Source organism: Galleria mellonella, unplaced genomic scaffold (genome assembly GCF_026898425.1).
Source record: "Galleria mellonella isolate WM207_F2 unplaced genomic scaffold, CSIRO_AGI_GalMel_v1 utg63, whole genome shotgun sequence".
Lineage (NCBI taxonomy): Eukaryota > Metazoa > Arthropoda > Insecta > Lepidoptera > Pyralidae > Galleria > Galleria mellonella.
This window is the reverse complement of record NW_026442130.1, coordinates 13,371,645-13,395,321: the sequence shown is the minus strand read 5'-3', so window position 1 is coordinate 13,395,321 and position 23,677 is coordinate 13,371,645. Positions and strand designations below refer to the sequence as shown.

The window sequence follows — 23,677 nt, the reverse complement described above, 5'->3', positions numbered from 1 at the left end:
TAAATAACTATCAGACAGTAAAATATCTTTTTTTAAGAACTCCATCTGCAATCTCTAGGGAAAACGTTGACAGGCAGCCACAGCCTGAGCGTTCGCGGAAGTAAATTCCTTTCAAACCGCACTGTACGTGACCATTTAGGTTCAAGCGTGTGAGGAAGAATTCCCTGTCGATGGCGAGCGGTGCGATGGTAAAAGGTATACCTGAAGGTAAACGCAGTGGAAGCTACAATAATAAATGTATGTTGTAAGTAATTTTATTTTTTAAAAGATTTTACAATAGTATTAATAATATAATAATAAAAAAAGCGAGACACAGAATGACATATAAATGTTTTTTTTTAATGCACCGAAGTGAAGTAATACAAACCTAATAGAATAATACTGACGGGGGGGGGAGGGATTGTTAGTAATGCGGACTACCAGTCTCACTGCTAGCAATACACCTTGTCAGGTCAACCTTCAGGTGGTCCCCTGGAAACCATCCTGAATTCCAGGTATATTTATCACGCTTGGCTAACTGACTTGCTCTTTCATTTTCACTTATCATCCCCACACTGGTGCCCCTTCGATGTATACTGATAGCGCAGGCGGGGTTACCATTCCATTATCATTCATTAAAAAAAAAAACAGGATAATAGTACAACAAATACTTCCCTACTCTACTCTGGACAAGTCAATTTGTTTTCATTGTACGATTTACTCGCGATTTATTTGAAAAATAACAATGTTTACTGAGCGGAAAGGAAAACCCTTACCCGAAAAGAAAGTACCTTTGGGTCGGAGGGTGGCCTCGGAAATTACAAAATTGCAGGTACTTAGTACGAAATGTGGATGAAACCTATCTGTAACAATAAGCCAGTTAATGTTTTGTGGTTACAGGAGTTGAATTATTACAGGTATTTAAAAGGGACCCTTTTGTTTGATACATTTTAATTTTTTTTCAAACCAACTTTAAAAAAATCTTTTTTATCTAAAAGGATATGCTTGCAGAAATGGTTTTATTGAAATTATAACAAAATTGGTTCAATAGTTTAGTTTTTAAATCAAAATTACTGGTATTGACACAATTGAAGTCAGTTTTTTTTAGTGGAATTTTTATTTATGTAGGTTTATATTCATATGTATGTATTAATATTGTATTTATTCATTAAAAATAATTATAACATTATAATAGCAAACATTAAATACAGAACGTGGCCTGCATGGTGACAGTTGTCCCGGGGGAGACTCAGTGGCTTTGGTAATGGCAATTCTGAACAGGAAATAAATTCACTCGCTTAATAAATTCTTCAACATGCTCATTTATTTACGAGTACATAAAGATGTGCCCATTTGAATGTATTATTATGTGTTTGAAAATATTTTTATGTGTATGCTTGTATTTAGGAATTATAAATTATTAATAGGCTGATGATGATGATGATGATGATGAATAAAAAAATATAATAAGTTAATATTTTTAATACTACGAAGATGGTAATAAATAATAAATTAATAGGTATTCCCAAGAGACTACAGCATGGGGTTCTTCAGGGGGGGGGGGGGGGGTAAAGAGGTTTCCTCAGGGTCGGCAACGCGCGCGTAATACCTCTGGTATTGCAGGCGTTCATAGGCTATGGTAACCGCTTACCGTCAGGTGGGCCATATGCTTGTTTGCCACCTTTGTTATAAAAAAAAATTAATATAATATTTTTTTATACTATGAAGGTAGTAAACAAGTATACAGACCGTCTGATGGTAAATGATTACTGAGCGGGGTAGTAATGCGAATTAAGTGATCCCACCTGAGAATTATCGTGCTGAATTCCAGGTGTATTCATCACGATGGGCTAACCGACCTGCCTTTCATCCTCACCTATCGTCCCTCACTGGTGCCTCACCAGTGTGTACTATTAGTGCAGCCGGAGTTACCATTCCATAATCATCTATCAAAAAAAATGATCACTGTACTCTATGGACGGCTGCAACGCTAGGGGTGTCACGTGCGCGTTACCGATCCTGGAGGAATTTTAATATTCTTTTTGTAGAATTCCGTATTGTAGTCTCTAGGGGAAATTTCGGCAGGAAGCTCATTTCAAAGCGTAAAAGGAGCGTGTATATATATATATATATATATATATATATATATATATATATATATATATATATATATATATATATATATATATATATATATATATATATATATATATATATATATATATATATATATATATATATATATATATATATATATATATATATATATATATATATATATATATATATATATATATATATATATATATATATATATATATATATATATATATATATATATATATAGGTCTGAGAATCGGCCAACATCTATTTTTCATACGCCTCAATGATAAGGGTGACCCTCCCCAAAAAATTTTTTTGACAAATTTTTCAATTTTTATTTTATTATGATTTAGCATTTAAAATACATACAACCTCAAATTTTCACCGTTTTACGATCAAACCCTGTTTTTTAATTGCGATTTTTATATTTCGCAATAAGTGGTAAAACAACGTTTACGGGGTCAGCTAGTATATATATATATATATAAGGATATTAAATTACTAAATTTCAATTTGTTTATATCGCATATTTTGACATTCGTAAAAGCAATCCTATAGGGTACTTCCCGTTGACCTAGAATCATGAAATTTGGCAAGAAGCAATATTATGTAGCACAAGTAACCCTCGTTTCGCGAGTCCGACTTACTGACTGACTTTTTTTTAAACACACAGCAAAGTTAACAAACGGTGAACATTTTCACTCTCTACCTGTATGAGTATGAATTAAATAAATTTTCCCGTGTGGTCCTATTCGATTGTATGAACAAATATTGGTTTAATATTACAAAGTAATACAATCTCTCTAAATATATTTCGCTGCATCAACGAGCCTGTTCACATTGAGAGGAAAATTAACACTAACATTTGAAATTCCATTTAATTTACAGATTAAATGAACTATCCGTATTGATTGTAATAGTAGTCTACGAGTACTTCTATTCATGTGGGAGTGACGCCCTCTGGTGTTAGGAGTACTCGACTCGAGTTACTCCTAACACCAGAGGCTGACATGATTGTCAGCTATTAACTGTCCACTACTGAATATAAGTGTCCCCCATAAGAGGGGGTTTGCCAGTAGTGCCACGCTTGGCAAGCAGATTGGCAACCGCAGTTAGGCTTGATGACTTTTTAAGAGGGACGCTGCTGCCCATCCCTTGATTATTCAGTTCTCCATTTCGTCTCTTACGACAACTACAGGAAAGAAAGGGATGGTCCATCCTATACCGGGACCACACGACTTTCTTTGATACTTTATAGCACCTTAACTTAACTAACCACTTACAAATTTGGTATACACTTACTATATGGGATGAAGAAGGCTATAGGCCACTTTTTATTCCAGCCAGTAAACATATTTTGAATACATATAGTGAATTTACTGGGTACAGAGGAATAACATCTGAGTCCTCAGGAATGGCAACGCATGGGGAGTATCATGGGCGAAACAGTATACTCCGTTATGTCCATGGTACTGCTCATGTCTATAGGCGACGGTTACCACTTTCCATCAGGTGGGTCGTCAGCTTGTTTGCCATTCTAAGGTGTATAAAAAAAAACCCGTCCAAGTGAACAAAGTCGCGGGTAAAAGCTAGTATAATATACAGTACAAACCCTCTCAAGCTCAGTACGAACAGAGTTTACAGAATCAATCAAGGCAATAATCGAAATACATTTGTCGTTTTCAAGAAAATTGATAATCCCTGATGGAGTCGCCCATCAAAGACTGATCATTTGATAAAAGTTAACAGAGACTGAAAGCTCCTTACACAGTTCCGAGTGCGTTCGATAATATAAAACCCTTCTGCTGAATTTCAAACGATGTCGCGTTCCCCGATCCCGTTCCTAACCTAACAATAACGACAAACACAACATCCAATTCTGGTCGAGAGTGGAACATGCGAACGTTAATAGGTTTAAAAGAGCAATGGACGATAAAGCAAGTGAAGAAATTGGTGTTCGAGTGTTATATTAGTACACGGCACTGTGTATTCGCCAGCCGAGTCGATTCAGTGAATTTTTCAGTGAACGCTTGAAGATTTCTATCTGCGAGGTCAGATGACGTAATAGGGTTCTTGTCGACGAAAACTTCCTTCTCCAACTAACGAAAGTGGGGCGTGTTGGGCGGATTGCTTTTTACTGACACGCTTTTACGTTATCTTACAATGGATTTGGACAAATAAAACAATTCCTTCAATAGATCAATGGGATTGGCTAAAAAGAATATTTGGCTAAAAGAATATATTGTATTTTTATGTAATGATTACTGGTTTAACTTACGTGTAATTAGATCGAGAAAGCTCGACTAGTTTCGGGACCAATTTGTAACCCTTAACCGTGAGCGGCTGTAACGCGAACGCAACGCAAAAATGTAGGCGTTCGCGGCACCGTCAAAGATAAGAAAGAGGAAGACTTCGGAGTCCAGTCGTTTATATCCGAAGATTTCCGAACGCCGTCATTAAACCAATAGTTATTACATTAAAATATGTGTGTTTACGAAAATATAAAAAATAAAAAGGAATAATGGAAAAAACAATCTAAAGCATAATCGAGTATGGTGTTGTTTATTATTGTATAAAGTTCATCTTACTATTAACAAAATAGAACAGTTTTTTTTATGAAACTTAGAATGGCAAACAAGCTGACGGCCCACCTGATGGATAGTGGTAATTGTCGCCTACAGACATGAACAGTACCATGGACATAACAAAGTATACTGTTTCGCCCATGATACCCTTTTGTACAAAGTCTCCCTCTGGTTCCCAAAAGTTTTACAAAAGCTATACTAAGCGAAGAGTGTAATAGCTAAGAAGAACCTAAGAATACCTGGGAAGTGGAAGAATACCATGGACATAACAAAGTATACTGTTTCGCCCATAATACCCCCCATGCATTGCCACTCCTGAGGACTCAGGTGTTATTCCTCTGTACTCAGTAAATTCACACCATATCTCACCCTTCAAACCAAAACACAGCCATGTAAACACAACTACTTCACGGTTGAAACACGAATGGGACAGGGGGGTACCTCTGTTCCATTCGTGCAATCGACTTTTGTACAAAGTCTCCCTCTGGTAATAACTGTTTCATAAATACAATATTAGATTTTTATCAAACATTAAACCACAACATGGCATACATTACATACACATTTATAAATTTGAATTTTTCTGAGTGCAAAACAATAATAATTATGAATGGCATATATAGACATGATGAAACGTGATCATACACAATGGAGTTAAATTATTTCAATCACTAAAACGATTTTATAAATCTCATCATAAAACTAATTTCATGCGTTCTGATTTAGAATTGTTTTGTTTAATTCCGCTACCAATTAGTATGTGTGTGACTGCCAACATTCGAGTATTGACCACCACTGTTACTACCAAAATGTACAAATATAAATAATTCTAATCTAACTATCTAATATTATATATATAAACTTTTTCAAAATAACGCTTAGTTCATGTAAATTGAGTCTAAAGAAGACTTCTTAAAAAAAGAAGGTTTTTATTTGAGAAGGATCTAAGGAATAAGGTTACTATTTGACTTTATACAAAAGTTGATTGCTTGGGTACTTCTGCCCCATTCGTGTTACAACCGTGAAGCTGTTGTGTTTGCATGGCTGTGTTTCGGTTTGAAGGGTGGGATATGGCGTGAATTTACTGGGTACAGAGGAATAACACCTGAGTCCTTAGGAATGGCAACGCATGGGGGGTATCATGGGCGAAACAGTATACTCTGTTATGTCCATGGTACTGCTCATGTGTATAGGCGACGGTTACCACTTTCCATCAGGTGGGCCATCAGCTTGTTTGCCATTCTAAGTTGTATAAAAAAAAACATTATCTCTGTCACGAACGAAGTCACGGGTAAAAACTAGTACAAACGAAATAAAATAAAAATGGCGCTCAGAAATGCCTTCAATAAAGATATGACTTTTAGCGTAACAACAAGGCAAATCACTTTTATTGAAGAACTGAACGAGGAAAACTCGAAGTCATAACAAATGTCGACTTTGACTAGCAGTAACTCAAGATTATGATCATTAGGTTACGTAGGATATATTGGCAAAAGATTTGATTGAAATATTCAAATGTGTTGTTATTTTACTATTGCCATTTTATTTGTATGTATCTGTGGATAGTAATATCTTTTTCGGTTTTGCTATTGGCGTTTAGTAATAAAATATAGATATTATCTGATCTGTGGTAATAAAGTTTCCTTTTGGTAATAAAAACACAAATCTGTAGTATGTATAAATACACAAAAAGCATAGTCGATTTGAGAACCTTCACTAGGCGTGTGTGCGTGCGTGCGTGCATGCTACGTGCGTGTGGGTTGTGTTGCCTAAGTTCAATGCACACACGAGGGGTCTTCTTTACACTCGTCAGATGATGAGGGCAGACAAGCTAGGGGCCTCGAGTCGAGCCTCATTGCCCCGGCATCTTCTCCGGAGGCTACTGCCTCCGGGTTACTGGGTTTTAAGTCGACATACATTGATGGTATATGTATGTTGACGTGGCATCTTCTTAAATGATGATGGCGGCTGTATGGGAGGTTCCTCACTCTATTCTCGTATACTGTTTTTTTTTTACTTCTGGGACTCTTGTCTAAGATCAAAGTATAGAGTTCAATGCTTATCCTATTCCAAAAAATGTCTAACGTGCTTAAAGCAATTTTTACTTCAATAATTGGAATTGTCACTTTTGTATATTAATACATTTTTGGAGCATGGACAAGACAATATAGCAACAATTTATCACACTTAACTTGAATTGAGAAACAAAAGAGTTTCCGATTCATAAAACCGAATGCCTCTGTTTGCTCTGATATGTGAATCACCAGGTCCAAAATACCCTGTCAGCTTTTACGAGGCAACGCGTGAGCAAAGATCGTGTTACGTCAGTAAATTGTATTTACTTAATGCAGTAAAACGTGAATTTTACTACGGTATTTTAGTGTGGATGAAACGAAATTTTATGTTAAACATGCTACGTTGGGTCTGTTCCCTTTGAGACGTACTTCGACATATAGATATGTTGGGCGCATAAAATTTATATAGTAAAACACACAATTTACTTTTGCATGTTTTATAAATTTATAGTGTTGATATATGTACTAGCATTGTATAAAATAACCTATTCTTTAGACATAGACATTTAAACCACGAAGGTAGTAAACAAGCATAGAACCCGTCTGATTGTAAACGGTCACTATAGTCTCTGTCAAGACGGGGTTATCCCATACTATAGTCTCTACGGAAAACCTCAATTTATTTTTATTTTATTTATTTATTCATTAAAAATAATTACAACACTATAACGGCAAATCAATCTTATAAATCAAGTGTGCTAACAAACAAAATTATAATAAATGTATTTAACCCGATTCCAGATATGTCTGAGCCTCTTCTAATATCTTTGGCAGGCTACTACTAAATATATCAATGATGTTTATAATATTATTTAATAACCGTACTGTGTAAGTCAAGGCAGTCTGCTGAAGAAGTTTAGTTCTTGGGATTTGGAGCTTAATTAGGAGCTCATTCCATAACCTGAGCGTTTACAGTAGAAAATTCCTCTGAAATCGCATTGTATGCTACTTTTTAGTTATTAGCATGTGAGGATGAATTCTCTGTCGATGGTGATGGGGTGCGATGATAAAATTTAACTGTGAGCATTATTTCGAATAGTTCCTCAGAACATAACCCATTCTACAAGCGATAGAATACAGGAAGGCAGGCAAAGTCTCGCCGTAGACTTAAGTGTTCGATAACAGCAGTGAACTTGGGATTTCATAGCCCGTCTTTGAACCAACTTAAGTAGACCGAGCTATTAACTTCTTCTCTGTTGTAATTTAAGATGAAGATTTGGATTGACTAGTTTTTACTTACTTTACTTACTAGATTAGACAAATATAATAAAATATATAATAAAAACTAGTCAAGCCAAATCTTGAGCTTGAATTACATCCGAAATGAAATAAATGCATTGTGTAAATGTCTGTTAAAATTTAAGATATTATAAATACCTATTAAGTAGCAAACCTGGTAGTAGTTCCAAGAAATGGTTGTATAAATTCATTTTATAATAATTACATGTTCTTCTAACTTGTAAATTTTAAGATTTTCTACACAAAACTTTGCTCTTATATAAAGCTCAATTGAATTTTCGGAAACATAAGTCGAAACAACGCATATTCTCAATACTGATATTGGCTCTCACTGCACATTTATGTTTTTGACAAACTTGTATTTTTTTATTATTTTTAACCTGTCTTTTTATTTCATCATCAGACTGAGAACGTAATTATTTTATAAGTTACTTCTTTAAAGTTTAAAAAACAAAAATCTTCGTCTAAATGTTCGTTTATTGACAAACGACTAAACATTACATTCAATATTTGAAATACACCATAATGAGTTCAATATTTTATAGCAATTTATTGGAGTAGAAGGTAGCACGAAAATGCGGGTTATTAGTTATTTTGAATTATTCCCCAACAAAGATTTGTAAGCGTTTGACATTTTCCAAAAGATATTTCATGAATAAAACATACACATTTCTATATCGAATGAATTATAACAAATATTGAACTCTATTTAACATGGAGAGAGCACAATTTCCACTAAACACAACGCAATTACCTGAAATACGGTATCCGTAGATACGGCCTTTCATCTTACTCAATAAGCGCTCATTTTAGAAAATTATTACTTTGATTAATAAAATTATTATTAGTACAAGAAAGTAGATTATTAAATACCATCATCTTTTTAAGTGTTTAATAATATTCTCTTGTCGATTCCAATAACTCGTGTCAGTTATTAAGTAAAAAAATTGTCTATGATTAAGTTGAAAACTCATAATTATTTTGTATTAAACTATTTCGGTGGGATGTCTTTTTATTATAGTATTTTTTTGTAAATTAATGACAATTGTAACCAATTAGGTATTTGTAAATAAAACTTTTTTATATTCATCCTCATCATATCGGCCGTTAACTGTCTACTGCTGGACATGGGCCTCCCGCATAAGGGGAGTTTTGCCTGTAGTTGCGACGCTGGGCAGGGATGGCAACGCCAATTAGGCTTTTGGTTATATATTAAAAGGGACAATGCTGCTTATCCTTTGATCATTAAGTTCCTTTAGTCACCTCTTACGACATCAACGGAGAGCTAAGGGGTAATCCATTCTATGCTACGACCACACGGCAATTATTTTACATATTAATTACTATATATTTAATTTCTATCACGTATGAATATATACTGTTACTATGTAACAACATTAACTGCAGTCTACGACTTTTTCTGGATAAATCAGTATAATTTATACGTATTAATCTAACATTTTTCCTTACTGCTTGAGGTGACATTGAAAACAGTATATTCTACCCATCAGTCTAGACCTATAACTTTATAGAACAATAAAGCTCGCCAATATAGAAGCAGATTGTAGATTGTAAGAGTTCTACTACCTACTTTTAAGTGCAAATTACTTCATTCCGGGCTCTAAATGCGGCGATAAACCAGTTTATTGAAAAGGCTATTACGGGCCGGATTGAGATTAGAGTGTTTCAGAAAGATACAATACAATAAAATGAATGAACGAGACACCAGCTGTTTAAAATAAGTAATAATTATACTGTTATAGGGGGTTCCACAAGGTAAATTATAGGCCCCGTTCCCAAATACGTATTTAAACATGTTTTTAGTAAAGATATTATTATTAAAATCGATTTTTTTTATACAACTTAGAATGGCAAACAAGCTGACGGCCCACCTGATGGAAAGTGGTAACCGTCGACTATAGACATGAGCTGTACCATGGACATAACAGAATATAGTGTTTCGCCCATGCTACCCCCCATGCGTTGCCATTCCTGAGGACTCAGATGTTATTCCTCTGTACCCTGTAAATTCACACCATATCCCACCCTTCAAACCGAAACACAGCCATGCAAACACAACTGCTTCACGGTAGAAACAGGAATGGGACAGAGGTACCCAAGCAATCGACTTTTGTACAAAGTATATATTGGAGTAAAACTTTATTTTTTGTTCCAAATGCAGACTTTAGCATATTATACTAAACTACTATCATGCTACTTAACGCAGTACTTAAAATTTAAAAACTTACACGATTTTCTTTTTTCTTCGCTAGAATACGAACTGAAAGTATCTGTAACAAAATAATTGTAAAATTAATTAGATTTATATATGATTGCGAAAAAGAAAAACACTTAATTAGATACAATAAACGAATGAACATAATTTCGTACCTTATTAATATTACATACATGCACATTAGACATATCTGTCTTCCATTGTAGTAAGCAGAAACAATGGAATGCCAAGTGCTCTGATTCAAACAGACCTCTTTCGTTTCTTCACATTCATCAATCTACTCAAACACGCTCGCTGGTTATTTATTTATTTATTCATTAGTACAAATATGTGTACATGGCGGACTTAACGCTAAAAGCATTCTCTCCCAGGCAACCATAGGGAAGTGTCAGAATACTCGAATGCGGTACTACTAATTTTTGATATACATACATACTAAAATTACATATATAAACGAATAAATATATATGAATAACAAATATACTTACACATATATGATATATACTATATTATACACGAAATTGAGAATAATATAAAGCACTTACTATGGGTACTTTTAATTTAGCCCTTCTTTAGCCACATCGTCTGTTTAGTCGGCATTTGTCCATCTAGGGTGGCCCTATCGACGTCTCCATTCATTTGTATTTTATTTAAACTTTATGGACCAATAAAATGTGGTACAGAATGCGGACTTATTGCTACAGGATCGTCTATTAATCAATCGTTAGGATGTGCAGAGCCACTCTATTTACTAATTCTTCTTTCATCCATCCTCTACAAATACTCAAACCAACGCAACATTCCCTTTTCAATCCTTACCACTATTTCATTTTTCAGTTCACTCTTTCTTATATCACTCTATATTATCTAATATTATAAATGTAAAAGTCAGTTTGTTTGTTTTTTTCTCCTTGGCGCTTTCACAGCTCAAACAATCGACATCCAATTTACAAATACCAAATAAGTATTTGGAATGGAAAAGGAGATAGACAATTTATCTCGGTCAATTAACAGACTACAGTCACACGGACAAAGTTACGGGTTAAAGCTAGTATGATGTGTATATGTTTGTTGGAATAGAACTCTTACGGAAAACAGCTCGCCTGTTGTACATTTTTATACAAAATAAATAACAGCAATGTAATTTTTGTGTACATCAAAGAGTAAATAAAATAAATATGTAAATACACAGGAAGTAAAATAGAAGGAAGAAAAGAGGAAGAGAAAATCAAGACAGTTACATCAGGTAGATTAAGGAAAAACTTCGAGTCATGTCGCATCAAAAATTAAAGGGACTCATCGAAAAATGTGCTGAGAGGCAACAGTTTGATAAGAATACGACACTTAAAATCTTTACTAATATTGTAAATGTTAAAGTAAGTTTTTTTGGTTGTTTATTTATTATTTCTTAGCATCTTAACTGTTTCAAAAAAAGGAATGAAATTTGATATATACGAACTACATAAGATGGAGAAGGACGTAAGATAGTTTTTTCCTGGCCAGTGAACATTGACCTGTTTGCAGAATGTGTCCATATTCTGGGGGTCTACCATAAAATGAAATCCCGAATTTTCGGGCTCAATTTCGTGTTTTCGTCCATACCTTCGAACCTTAACATTCCGTTTGTCATATATCCTACCATAAAAGTCCAAAGGAACGATCTGTGCATCTATATATATATATATTGATGCACAGACAAATATATTTACACATGTACAAGATATTTTTTTTATAATTTCAACCGTTTACTCTCCACTGCTGAAGGCTTTTAGACATGTTTCAAAAGGGACGCTGCCGCCCATCCCTTGCCCTCCCTTAGTCGACTCTTACGACATTCACGGGAAAGGAAGAGGTGGCCTATTCTATGCCGGGATCACACGGCGATATATATACATAGATAAAAAGATATACAAGATATACTATGTTATATATGGAAATAAGAACAGCAGCTCGGATATAGTATGGAAATGGACATGAATCTTTTTTGTGACTTCAAAATTAAGAAGGATCTTGATTCGCTTGTATTTTTTTATATTTGTTACCTCATAACTCCGTCAGTTGTGAACCTATTTACAAAATTGTTTTCTCATCCTATTAGGATATACTTACAAGAAGACCACAATAGAAATTTTATTAAAATCAGTATAGTAATTTAGTTTTCAAAATAGACACAGTAGATTATGTAAAAGATTTTTTTTTATTTAGAGGCTTTATGCCATAGATGAAATCGGTTTAATTTTTGTGAAACATAATCATAATTAATTTAATAAGTGTTCAGATGGAAGTCTCACCGTCATGGGTCGTTGGTGCATATACTGAGTTATCACATTTAGTACATCTAAATTGGTATATGTTGTACGACGTAATCCAAATTGGATGGTACAAGTTTATTTTGAATTAATTAATTCCAAGTTAACAGCTGTCGACGGATTCAACACTGAGCTGACAAAATTAACACTAATCTACTGTTTGTAACAAATGGAGCAACCATTGTTTTATTTGATGCAATTTTATTTAGGACTAGCGGCCCGTCCCCGCTTCGCACGAGTGGACATTTTTACAACATTTTAAAAACTGGTTATTGTGACATAACGATAATAGTTGGACATCAAGTGTCGAGAAGTTTTTTGTAGTTGTTGATGTTTTCTTCAATATTGTAAAACATACTTTTGTTCTGTCACCAATAGTTTCCGCAGAGCACGCGACGAAAGTTATTTTATAGCATTTTTTTGACATCTTGAGTTGCGTTACTAAAGTTTTAGTAAGGATCCCTAATCTTTTCTAGCAATAAATATAGCCTATATTACTCAGGGTGAATGTAACTTTCTAATGGTGAAAGCATTTTTGAAATCGGCAAAATAGTTTTTGAGTTTATTCATTACAAACGTACATACACACAAAAATACAAATCTTTCCTCTTTATAATATTAGTTTTCTTTAGGAAGTGCTACATCAGTGTAGTTAGTTAATTTTGTTATATGCATTATATTTTATATTTGTGAGAAATATTTTTGCATCATTAAAACGTTCAACGTGAAAGCTTTCTTTTGATATTTTAAATTTAACTCGACTATTGTATAAAGAAGTAATATATTTTTGTATTTTATTTAATTTAATCATAATATTTTGTCGTAATTTTAACGTTCATTAGTTTCTTTAAAGTTTTCTCTTTATTTAATATGAAAATACATTTACTTGCTTAAACATGAGTAGATGTTACATAGACATTTAAATAATTATACAAATAGAGCCAACATGCTTTGAAGATAGCAGTGTGCAAACATTTTTAGAGAACAAATAGTGCTTCTAAATTTAGTTACTTTTATATTCGTGATATACAACTGTACCAATATAAAGAGAAAGGAGTTAATTGTTTGTTTGTCTATGATAAATAAACCGAAAAACTACTCAATCGATTTTAAAAAATCTTTCCCCAACGAGTGCTGATAATATAGCTTTCTATAACTCTGGCTATATGTTATATATATATATATATATATATATATATATATATATATAATGAAGTCTTGTCACATTTTTTAAGATAAGTATGTTTCATTCTTATTTTGCATACTCTTTCCACCGGTATGTTTAAACTTTTATAATATAATAAAAATGATGTACTTTATTTTATTATTACCTACCTATTCAAGGCATTCCATTTAATAAGTATATTAACATGGATTTTTTTTTAATGAATGAAAATGGAATAGTAACCTCGCCTGCGCCGATAAACTGGCGGGGCACCAGTAAGGAATGATAGGTGAATATGAAGCAGATCAGTTGTCCCATCGTGATGAATTCATTAAGAATTAAACACGATGGTTTTCGTGGGAACCGCGTGGAGGTCGACCTGTAGTAATAGGTTTGTTGGATCTCATTATTAACAATCCCTGTCCCCATATTAACATGGATTAGCAATATTTACCCATCCGCAATTTTACAGCAGTGTTTATTTTGAAAATATAATAATATTGAGTTTGAATTGTACAAGGACTAAAAATGTATGTAAAATTTCATCAAAACCAATTAGTAGGAATTAAACAAACTACCAAATATTGCAAATTAAATAAATGCTTGTAAAATACAAGCAATCAAGACCTCGGTCATGGTCTATATTGAGCAGTGGACAGATAACTGCTGTCACGACGATGGTAGCTAGATAGACAGATACTCTTTATTATTTCCTCCAAAAGATTACAGTACTAAACTTATGTATTGTATTTTTTTTTTTATCTTTTTGCACTGTGCATTTATGTCTATTGTTGTTTGTGTGCTGTAAGTAATGCAAATAAATTATTTATCTATCTATTAATCTTATTATAAATATAAACAATTACAAGAAATAATCACAATGAGAAAACAATGGGCGACCTTATCGCTAAGAGCGATCTCTTCCAGGCTACCTTTGGATGGAGAGGAGTAATTATAGTGATGATGTTTCAAGACCTTATTTACTTTAACAGTTCTCGTTTTAACAAAAACAACAATTTTAACTTCATTAAATGGTTCAGTAATTAGAAAGAAAGAAAGAAAAAGGAAAGAAAGAAAGACAAAAAACTTTATTCTACAGAAATATGCGGCTACAACCACACAGGGGTTAAAAAAACATATCAAGAATTATAACAACGCAACTACACACAATATTTATATATATAAAAAATAAAGAAATTTAAAAAAATTATAATAAAAATAACGCCATTTTCATGTTCAATCTCATTTCCTTTTACATTTTGATTACTCCATGTCGTGGTATCTAATTGTTCATCAGCTAATTGTGACATACGTACAGTAATAATGTATGTATAATTTCGACACGTTGTACACAAATGACACGAATCCAGTGAAACCGTTTTTTTTTTTCGTCAGACCCACCAAATCGTATTATAATGAAAATTTAATGATATCTACTCGTACATTACAGCGAACGTGCATGCAATCGTAAGAAACCAAGTTTTACAACACGTTTTTTGGAGTGATACGTAAATGCTATGGTGTTACATAGCTGTTGCGAAAGGGTAAATTTGGTAGAGTTTTATTTAAATGATCCATTTTCAGTGAAAGGCTAAAAAGAAATCCTTAGTGTGCGATCATAAATACAGTTTACAGCTGGTTTTGTTGACTCAAAATATATAATAGTCAAAATATGATGATTTATCTACAGATTCATGCGAGCAAAGCTATTGGAAATAGCTAGTTTATATAACATACGACTATTGCTAACAAGACACGAGCAATATTGATTAAATTTTGGTGGCCATACCTCTCTAATGAGTTGCAGAAAACTAACCTAATTATACATCGGTCGGCCGTATTGATTTCTAAATATACATAACCGTGTCAGATTTGCATGTTACGCCCTGATAAATTTTGTCTCATTATAATTTCAGTTTGTGTAAGGGAATATTATATGATAGAGAATATTAAATCGCATTTAGAATAACGTACGGCTGAATACATATTGCTGTATGTTGCATTGACAATTACATCCAGCGGTTTAGCTTACTATTAAATGCGTATGAACATAATAACGTCAATATCGTATTACAATGTCTAGGTGAATCGCAATAAAATAAAATATTCTTATTTCAAACTTAACAGCCTAAGGGGGGAAAGGGATTGTTAGTAATGGAGACTGAGAATCCTATTGCTAGCAATATACCCAACCAGGTCGACCTCCTCGCGGTTCTCCCTGAAAACTATCATGGTTAATTCCTGATGAATTCATCGTGATGGGCTAACTGGCCTGTTTTCATTCTCATCTATCATCCTTCACTGGTGCTCCGCCAGCGTATCCCGTTAGCGCAGGCGGGGTTACCATACCATTCTCACCACCTCCACTGCTGAATATAAGACTCTCCTTGGGGTGGTTTTCCAGTAGTTGCTACGTTTGGCAACTGCAGTTAGGCTTAAGAGATGTTATAAGGGAGACGCTGCTGCTCAGACATCATCCTCCCTTAGTTGACTCTTATCATACCCACGGGAAAGGAAGGAATGGCCTATTCTATGCCGGGACCACACAGCTATTATACAGACCACATATATTATATTATTTACCAAATTCGAAGTTCTACCAGAGGGAGACTTTGTACAAAAGTCGATTGCTTATCTTTTGACTTCCCATCATTGCTCTAGTCTTCTAAGTTCCTTATTAATATACATATATATCCAATTTCCATTCTTGGTTTCTGTTATCGTCCACAATATGGTAATCGTAGATTTGGGGAAAAGCAAATAATCTCATATGGCAACATTTAATCGAGCACTGCGTGCACTCGCATAAATTTAATATAAATTGTAAGTGATACCGTGAGCGAAAATATAGGCAGATAATAAATTAATACGACCGTGTAAGTAATACGTGAGACAAAAAACATAATCCTCTTAAATGAACGATAATACGCACGTAACAAATTCCATTCGGTGCTCTGTAATTCCAGCATGCGTGTTTCACGAGGGTCACTCTTTCAACACGAGACGTATCGAGATTAGCCATTCACAGTGTTGCCCATGTTGTTTGCGTATAAAAGGTTATAAAACAATTAATTAATAGTTAATTTTAAAATAACGCGTTGTTGACATATTTTAAATTCACTATCAAATGTTTAGGTCAATAGTACCCACATACTTGGTTTTACTACATTATTTTATTACTATAATTTATCTGTAATGGAAATGTGTTAATTCCCCATAGTAAGTTTAAAATGAAGTGAAACATTTTTTTTATATAAAATTATTGAGAGTTGATATTAAAATCAAGTTCTTTACTTTTTTTCTACATTTTTTCCATATATATATATCTATATATATTCTTTATTTCACTAAAACATACAGTAACAACAATAAGTTAATAACAATGTCAGCAAAGGCGAACTTATCTCTAAAAGAGATTTCTTCCAGTCAACCTAACACAGTGGCATAAGAAGTAGTGAGTGGGCAGTAGTAGTGCAAAATAGAAATTAAAATAAATATTTACACTAATAAATTGAAATATTTAAAAAATATCAAGAATTAAGTTTTCTTTATTTACTTTTAAAATTTTGTTTATCTTCGAAGATATACGTGGTTGTCTATCGAAAAACTATGATATACATACAGACAAATGGACGTTAGTTTTTGCCGTTTGATTCTAAGATACTAAAACTTGACTGACTGCTATTTATTACGTTGGACAAAATTCACCCTCGAACCCCCAAAACAGAGGCGTCCTCTGAATAAATTTTCAAAGGGACGACAGTCCAAAAATAGTCCTCTTTACAATACTTTGGTTAATCAATGCTTTAGAATATTTTAGATAATAATGCAGAATAAATTATACAATATTATGAAAGCTCTAATACAATTTTGAATAATAGAATAATTTAATATACTCGTATTTACGCTTATTCACCTAATCATTGTTTGCTGGGGGAGAAAGGAATTATTAATAATGAGGTCTAACAGCATTATTGCTAGCAATATACCCTCTCAGGTCGACCTCCACGCGGTTCCACCTGGAAACCATCATGGTTAACTCTTGTCGAATTCATCATGGTGGGCCAATTGATTTGCATTAATTTTCACCTATCATCTTCCACTGGTGTCTCGTAATCCCGCCTGCGCTATCGGTATACACTGGCGGAGTACCCGTGAGGGATGATAGGTGACGATGAAAGCAGGTCAGTTAGCCCACCGTGCCGAATCTAACAATAAATCAGTTACGATGGTTTCCAGGGGGAACCTGTCGAGCTGACAGGGTATATTGCTAGCAATGGGGCTGATTATCCTCATTACTAACAATCTCTTCTCCCCCCAACGGATTTAAATTAAATTTGGTATGCTGTCAAGTTACATTCTAATTAAGAATATGGGATGCTATATATATATTGATACACGTGAGCGAAACCGCGGGATAGTTTAATGCAAGAAATAAATAAGCAAATAAAAAAACAAAAGCTTAGACACGTCTGTAACTGTTTTCAATTTTTCGCCGAATATTTTACATTTCTGTTTTGCCAAAGGTCGACAGGGCGAGAATGCTACGTAGCATTAAGTCCGTCTTTAGTACCTAAAATTTTTTGCAATGTGTTTAATAGAGAATAAATAAATAAATAAACAAAAATAAGTTTGCAACACACAGAACTGTAATTTGATAGTAAAAGTAGACACAACGGGGCATCCAAAAACCGACATTGGGCACAATTCCAACTAAATACTCAGTTAAACGACGCTTATATTGGTTCACGTTCAAATTCGCTAACAATGAAACATTTTTAAATAACCCGAAAGTAATTTATATCGCTTTTTGAACGTAAACACTTGAAACATGTAAATTAGAATGTATTTAATTACGACTCGTCCTTTTTCAATCGATTTTTTTTATGGACGATAATAGAATGGTAACTCCGCCTGCGTGGGGGGAAAGGGATTGTTAGCAATGGAGTTTGACAGCCCCATTGCTAGCAATATGCTCTATTAGGTCGACCTCCACGTGGTTCCTCCTGGAAACAATCGTGAACAATTCATGTTGAATTCGTCACGATGGGCTAACTGACCTACTTCATCCTCACCTATCATCCTTCACTGGTCCCCCGCCGATGTATACTAATAGCGCAGGTGGGGTTGCCATTCCATTATCACCCATAAAAAAAACTCCGCTTGCGTTTACGGTATACACTGGCGGGGCACCAGTGAGGGATGATTGGTGAGGATGAAAAGACAAAACAGTTAGCCCATCGTGACGAATTCAACGATAAATTAGTCACGATGGTTTCCAGGGGAACCGCGTGGGGGTCGACTTGATAATGTATTGATAAGGCGATGGGGACTAACCTCCCCATTACTAACAATCCCTTCCCCCTTTCCAATCGATGTCAAAAAGGAGATTCTCAAATCGGTTGTATTTTTCGTTTTATGTTTATTGTCTGAAGAAATATACTTTTTGATTTATTAGTTCCATAGAAATTTGATCAAAATCGGTCAATTAGTTTAAATAATTAGTTTAATACATAACATAATCTTCTATACTTATAATAAATCTGTAGAGAGGTCAATATATGTGTATATATGTACATGAAATATATTTCCAAAATAACTATCAGGGGGTGATTAGTGATCGATACTGTGCCAAAAATGCAATCAGTAAAATTTTTGACTGTCTGTCTGTCTGTCTGTCTGTATGTTCGTGATAGAAACAAAAACTACTCGACGAATTTTAACGGAATTGGTACAATTATTCTTCATACTCCTGGACAGGTTATAGTATTCTTTTCATCACGCTACGGTCAATAGGAGCAGAGCAGTGAAGGGAAATGTTAATGTCCACCCGTGCGACGCCGGGACGGGCCGCTAGTATATAATAATATATAATATATATTATTGTACTATATTATTCTGTCGTACGTAGATAAAAATATTATTCTGTTCTTTGGTTAAGGAGAAAAGGTCACCGCTTTGTTTTAATCTACAAACTTATGATTCGAATGTTCACAGTGTAAACAAGGTCAAAATATTGTATTGTAAAATCTTTATTGTACATAATTCACATTGAACACTGATAAATGATTTAATATACAATGACGGACTTATCCCGTAAAGAGATCGGGAAAGGGAGGGAAAGGGAAGTCTCATTTTTAATCTATGTTTATATAAATGTTTAAAGAATATCTTCTGATTGGTTCTTCCTTTAAATTATTAACATTGTTTGTTTATATAATTATTTATTTTGTTATTTTTTTTGTGCCTGGAATTATATACCTATATATATATATATATATATATATATATATATATATATATATATATATATATATATTTTTTACTAATAGATTCCTCCCTAATAGAAAAGTGTAATTTCAATTTCAGAACACCGAGCTTTGTACAATTTTCCTATAGCTTAAAACTCCGAAATCTTTCAATATATTTCACCTTGTCACTTTTTTGATTATAACCTAAATTACCAGTCTAGACCTGGCGTAGCGTCTAGTGCCTGAGAAAGCAATTTGTGAAGCTGTCAGTGCCAGTTTCTTAATATTATCTTAGCAATAAAGAGATTATGATGATAGTAGATTAAAATACTAAGCAACAAAGTCGAATGGAAATAGACTATTGTACATTTTCAGACTTTATTATAGTACTCGAGATATATTAATTGGGGGGGGGGGGGGAAAGGGATTGTTAGTAATGGGGTCTAATTGACCCATTCCTAGCAATACACCTTTTCAGGTCAACCTCCACGCGGTTCCCCCTGGATACCGTTGTGATTAATTCTAGTGGAATTCGTCACAATGGACTGATTGACCTGCCTTTTCATCCTCACCTATCACCTCTCACTGGTGCTCCGCCAGCGTATCCCGATAGCGCAGGCGGGGTTATCATTTCATTATCACCAATTAAAAAAAAATCTTAATTTCTCACCTCTAGATCCACATACGTCGTTTCGTTTTACATTAGAAAGAGGAATTTGATAATAACGATCAGTATTTAAAAATTTATGAAATACTATGAAATATATGAATGACCGTGTGGTCCCAGCGCAGAATACGCCATCCCTTCCTTTCCCGTGGGTGTCGTAAGAGCCGACAAAGGGAGGGCGAGGAATGGGCAGCAGCGTCCCTCTTAAAACATCTCCAAAGCCTAACTGTAATTGCCAATACGTTTGACATGCATGATAACTACTGACAAAGCCCCTCAATATGGAAGCTTATGTTCAGCATACAGCAGTTGGACAGTTAAAGGCTGACATGACGATGATGATGATGAAATATATGTACATCATTAATTAAAACAATTTATATTAATGTCACCAGAGGGAAACTTTGTACAAAAGTCGATTGCTTGGGTGCCGGTGTCCCATTCATATATATATATATATATATATATATATATATATATATATATATATATATATATATATATATATATATATATATATATATATATATATATATATATATATATATATATATATATATATATATATATATATATATATATATATTTATTTATTTATATATTTAGAAAATTATAATATATTAAAATTATTTCTACAGATACATACCTTTGAGAAATAATATTTTTGATATATTAATCCCAACATCGGTATGCCAACTATAATTTTCATGAAATCATATTATCTCCTTTGAATCATTTCTCATTGTACGACAATTTAAAGTGCTTTAAGTGTAAGAAAATCGGAATATAATATTTTAGGTGGAGAAAATTGTCTTGTGAAAGGAAATTTAATATCTCCCCTTGCCACCGTTCAACTGTACTCGAAAGAAATTGAGTTTTGCTCGCTCTTTGATTTTCCATAATTTCACTTGGTTCTCATTTTTTAAACAGAACTAATTGATGGCTCTTTAGTTGCAGAATTTTGTATTTGACTGGATATTTTTAAAGAAATGAGGATAGTACTTTTAAGGAATAGTTATATGTAGGTTACCTTTGGTAAATTGAAAACGTGTTCAATTTAAACGTGTTCAAATAATTTTCACTGATAACACATTTTTATTAAACATTGGTAATGATTTAAATATTACGTATACATGGCACATAATTACAAGATAATATTTAAGCTTTTTTTTAATGAAAAAAAAAAATTGCAGATAAGAAAAACATATGCTCGCGTTTGCTGCTGCCACAGATATATATATATATATATATATATATATATATATATATATATATATATATATATATATATATATATATATATGTTTATGTTATTTAAATAGTCATGAGTGATTTCTTTATAACTTCTATATTTATTTTTTCTTATAATTTCTACATCTTATTAATGCGTAAACATTAATTTTATTTATTATATATATATATATATATATATATATGATTTAGATTATATAGATAGAGCATCGAGCATCAAAAAGGGGATTTTAGCTAATTGCTAAATTAGCCGCCTTGTTTTTTTTATCAGTGTCTATACTTACGCATAAAATGTATCTTGACATATTATTTAATAAATAAAATTAATGTTTACGCATTAAAAAGATGTAGAAATTATATGAAAAAATAAATATAGAAGTTATAAAGGAATCACTCATAACTATTTAAATAACATAAACATAAATATTTTAATTTTAAATAACATTCAATTCACATGAAAAGGTTTGCTGGAAGAAATCTCTTATTAGAAATAAGCTAAACTTTGTATATTATAATAACCATACATAATGTACAAAACATTATGTTTAAAAGTAATTAATTGTTCTTAACATTATGTTTGTGTACAATAAAGAATAAATAATAAAGAATTTACTATTAGTCACGCAAAATTGTCGAAATTGAAAAAAATTACTTGTTTATCTCGAAGCATTTCTATGGAGACACTATATCTATATAATCTATATATATATATATATATATATATATATATATATATATATATATATATATATATATATATATATATATATATATATAACTAACAGAATTTTTTATTGTCCCTCCCACCATATTGTTTATAATTACTCCTCTCCATGCAAAGGTTGCCTGGAAAAGATCGCTTTTAGCGATAAGGTCGCCCATTGTTTTCTCATTGTGATTATTTCTTGTAATTGTTTATATTTATAATAAGTTTACTATTGTAATCTTTTGGAGGAAACAGTAAAGAGTGACTATCTATCTATCTATGTATAGATAGATAGATAGTCACAGTAATAATCGTTATTACTAAGTTTCTGTTATTCACGGCTTCCCTCTTAAGAATTGAACGCGCACATGCGCCAGCATCGTACACACAAAAACACGCAATTTTGTCGGATAAACTATTTACACCTGGAAGCGTGACGGAAAAACTACGGAGAGGCCATCTAATATGATTATGATTGCCCAGTTCTCTGATTAATTATTATTAATTCGGCCAGAATTGCCTATTTTCGTCGAGCATTGCTTATACATACATTACATACCAGAGGGAGACTGTACAAAAGTCGTTTGCTTTGGCACCTCTGTCCCGTTCGAGTTTCAACCGTGAAGCAGTTGTGTTTGCGGATAGTTTGGGATATGGCAGTGAATTTACAGGGTACAGAGGAATAATACAGATTAATACAGAAATAATGATGAACGCAAAGAATGGTACAGATTATAAATATTAACAATATATACACAAATAAAATGGTTACTTAACTACATAAACTTAATTACATAAAAGCAGGATACATAGAGGCAATAATGGACAGCGTTATCGCCAAATAGCGATCTCTTCCAGGCAACCTTAAGATGGAGAGGAATAATTAAAATTGTGTCTGGTCAAGGCGTAACAGAAAAATAATAAGACTAAAAAAAGGGTCTAAATAAATATTTTTTTCTCAAACATGCTTTAAAATGTGAGCATTATTTTGACAATCTTCTTAGAGATAAATCAAAATTGCTGTACTGGCCAGATACATGCGGGCAGCGGCCGGCAAAAGTTGTATGAAAATCCATATCTTTCGTGTTTTGCGGCCAGATAAATTACTATG

At 33.1% G+C, this 23,677-nt stretch overlaps 1 protein-coding gene across 4 annotated transcripts in view; it reads right to left on the bottom strand.

Moving 5' to 3' along the window:
* Positions 1-23,677, bottom strand: part of LOC113521621 (zwei Ig domain protein zig-8-like) — a 253,051-nt gene that overhangs the window by 210,933 nt on the left and 18,441 nt on the right. For all 4 annotated transcript variants that reach the window (XM_052899818.1, XM_052899819.1, XM_052899820.1 and 1 more), the window contains exon 2: positions 10,231-10,272. The gene's annotated coding sequence lies outside the window, so the exon portion shown is untranslated. The remainder of the gene's footprint in view (positions 1-10,230; positions 10,273-23,677) is intronic.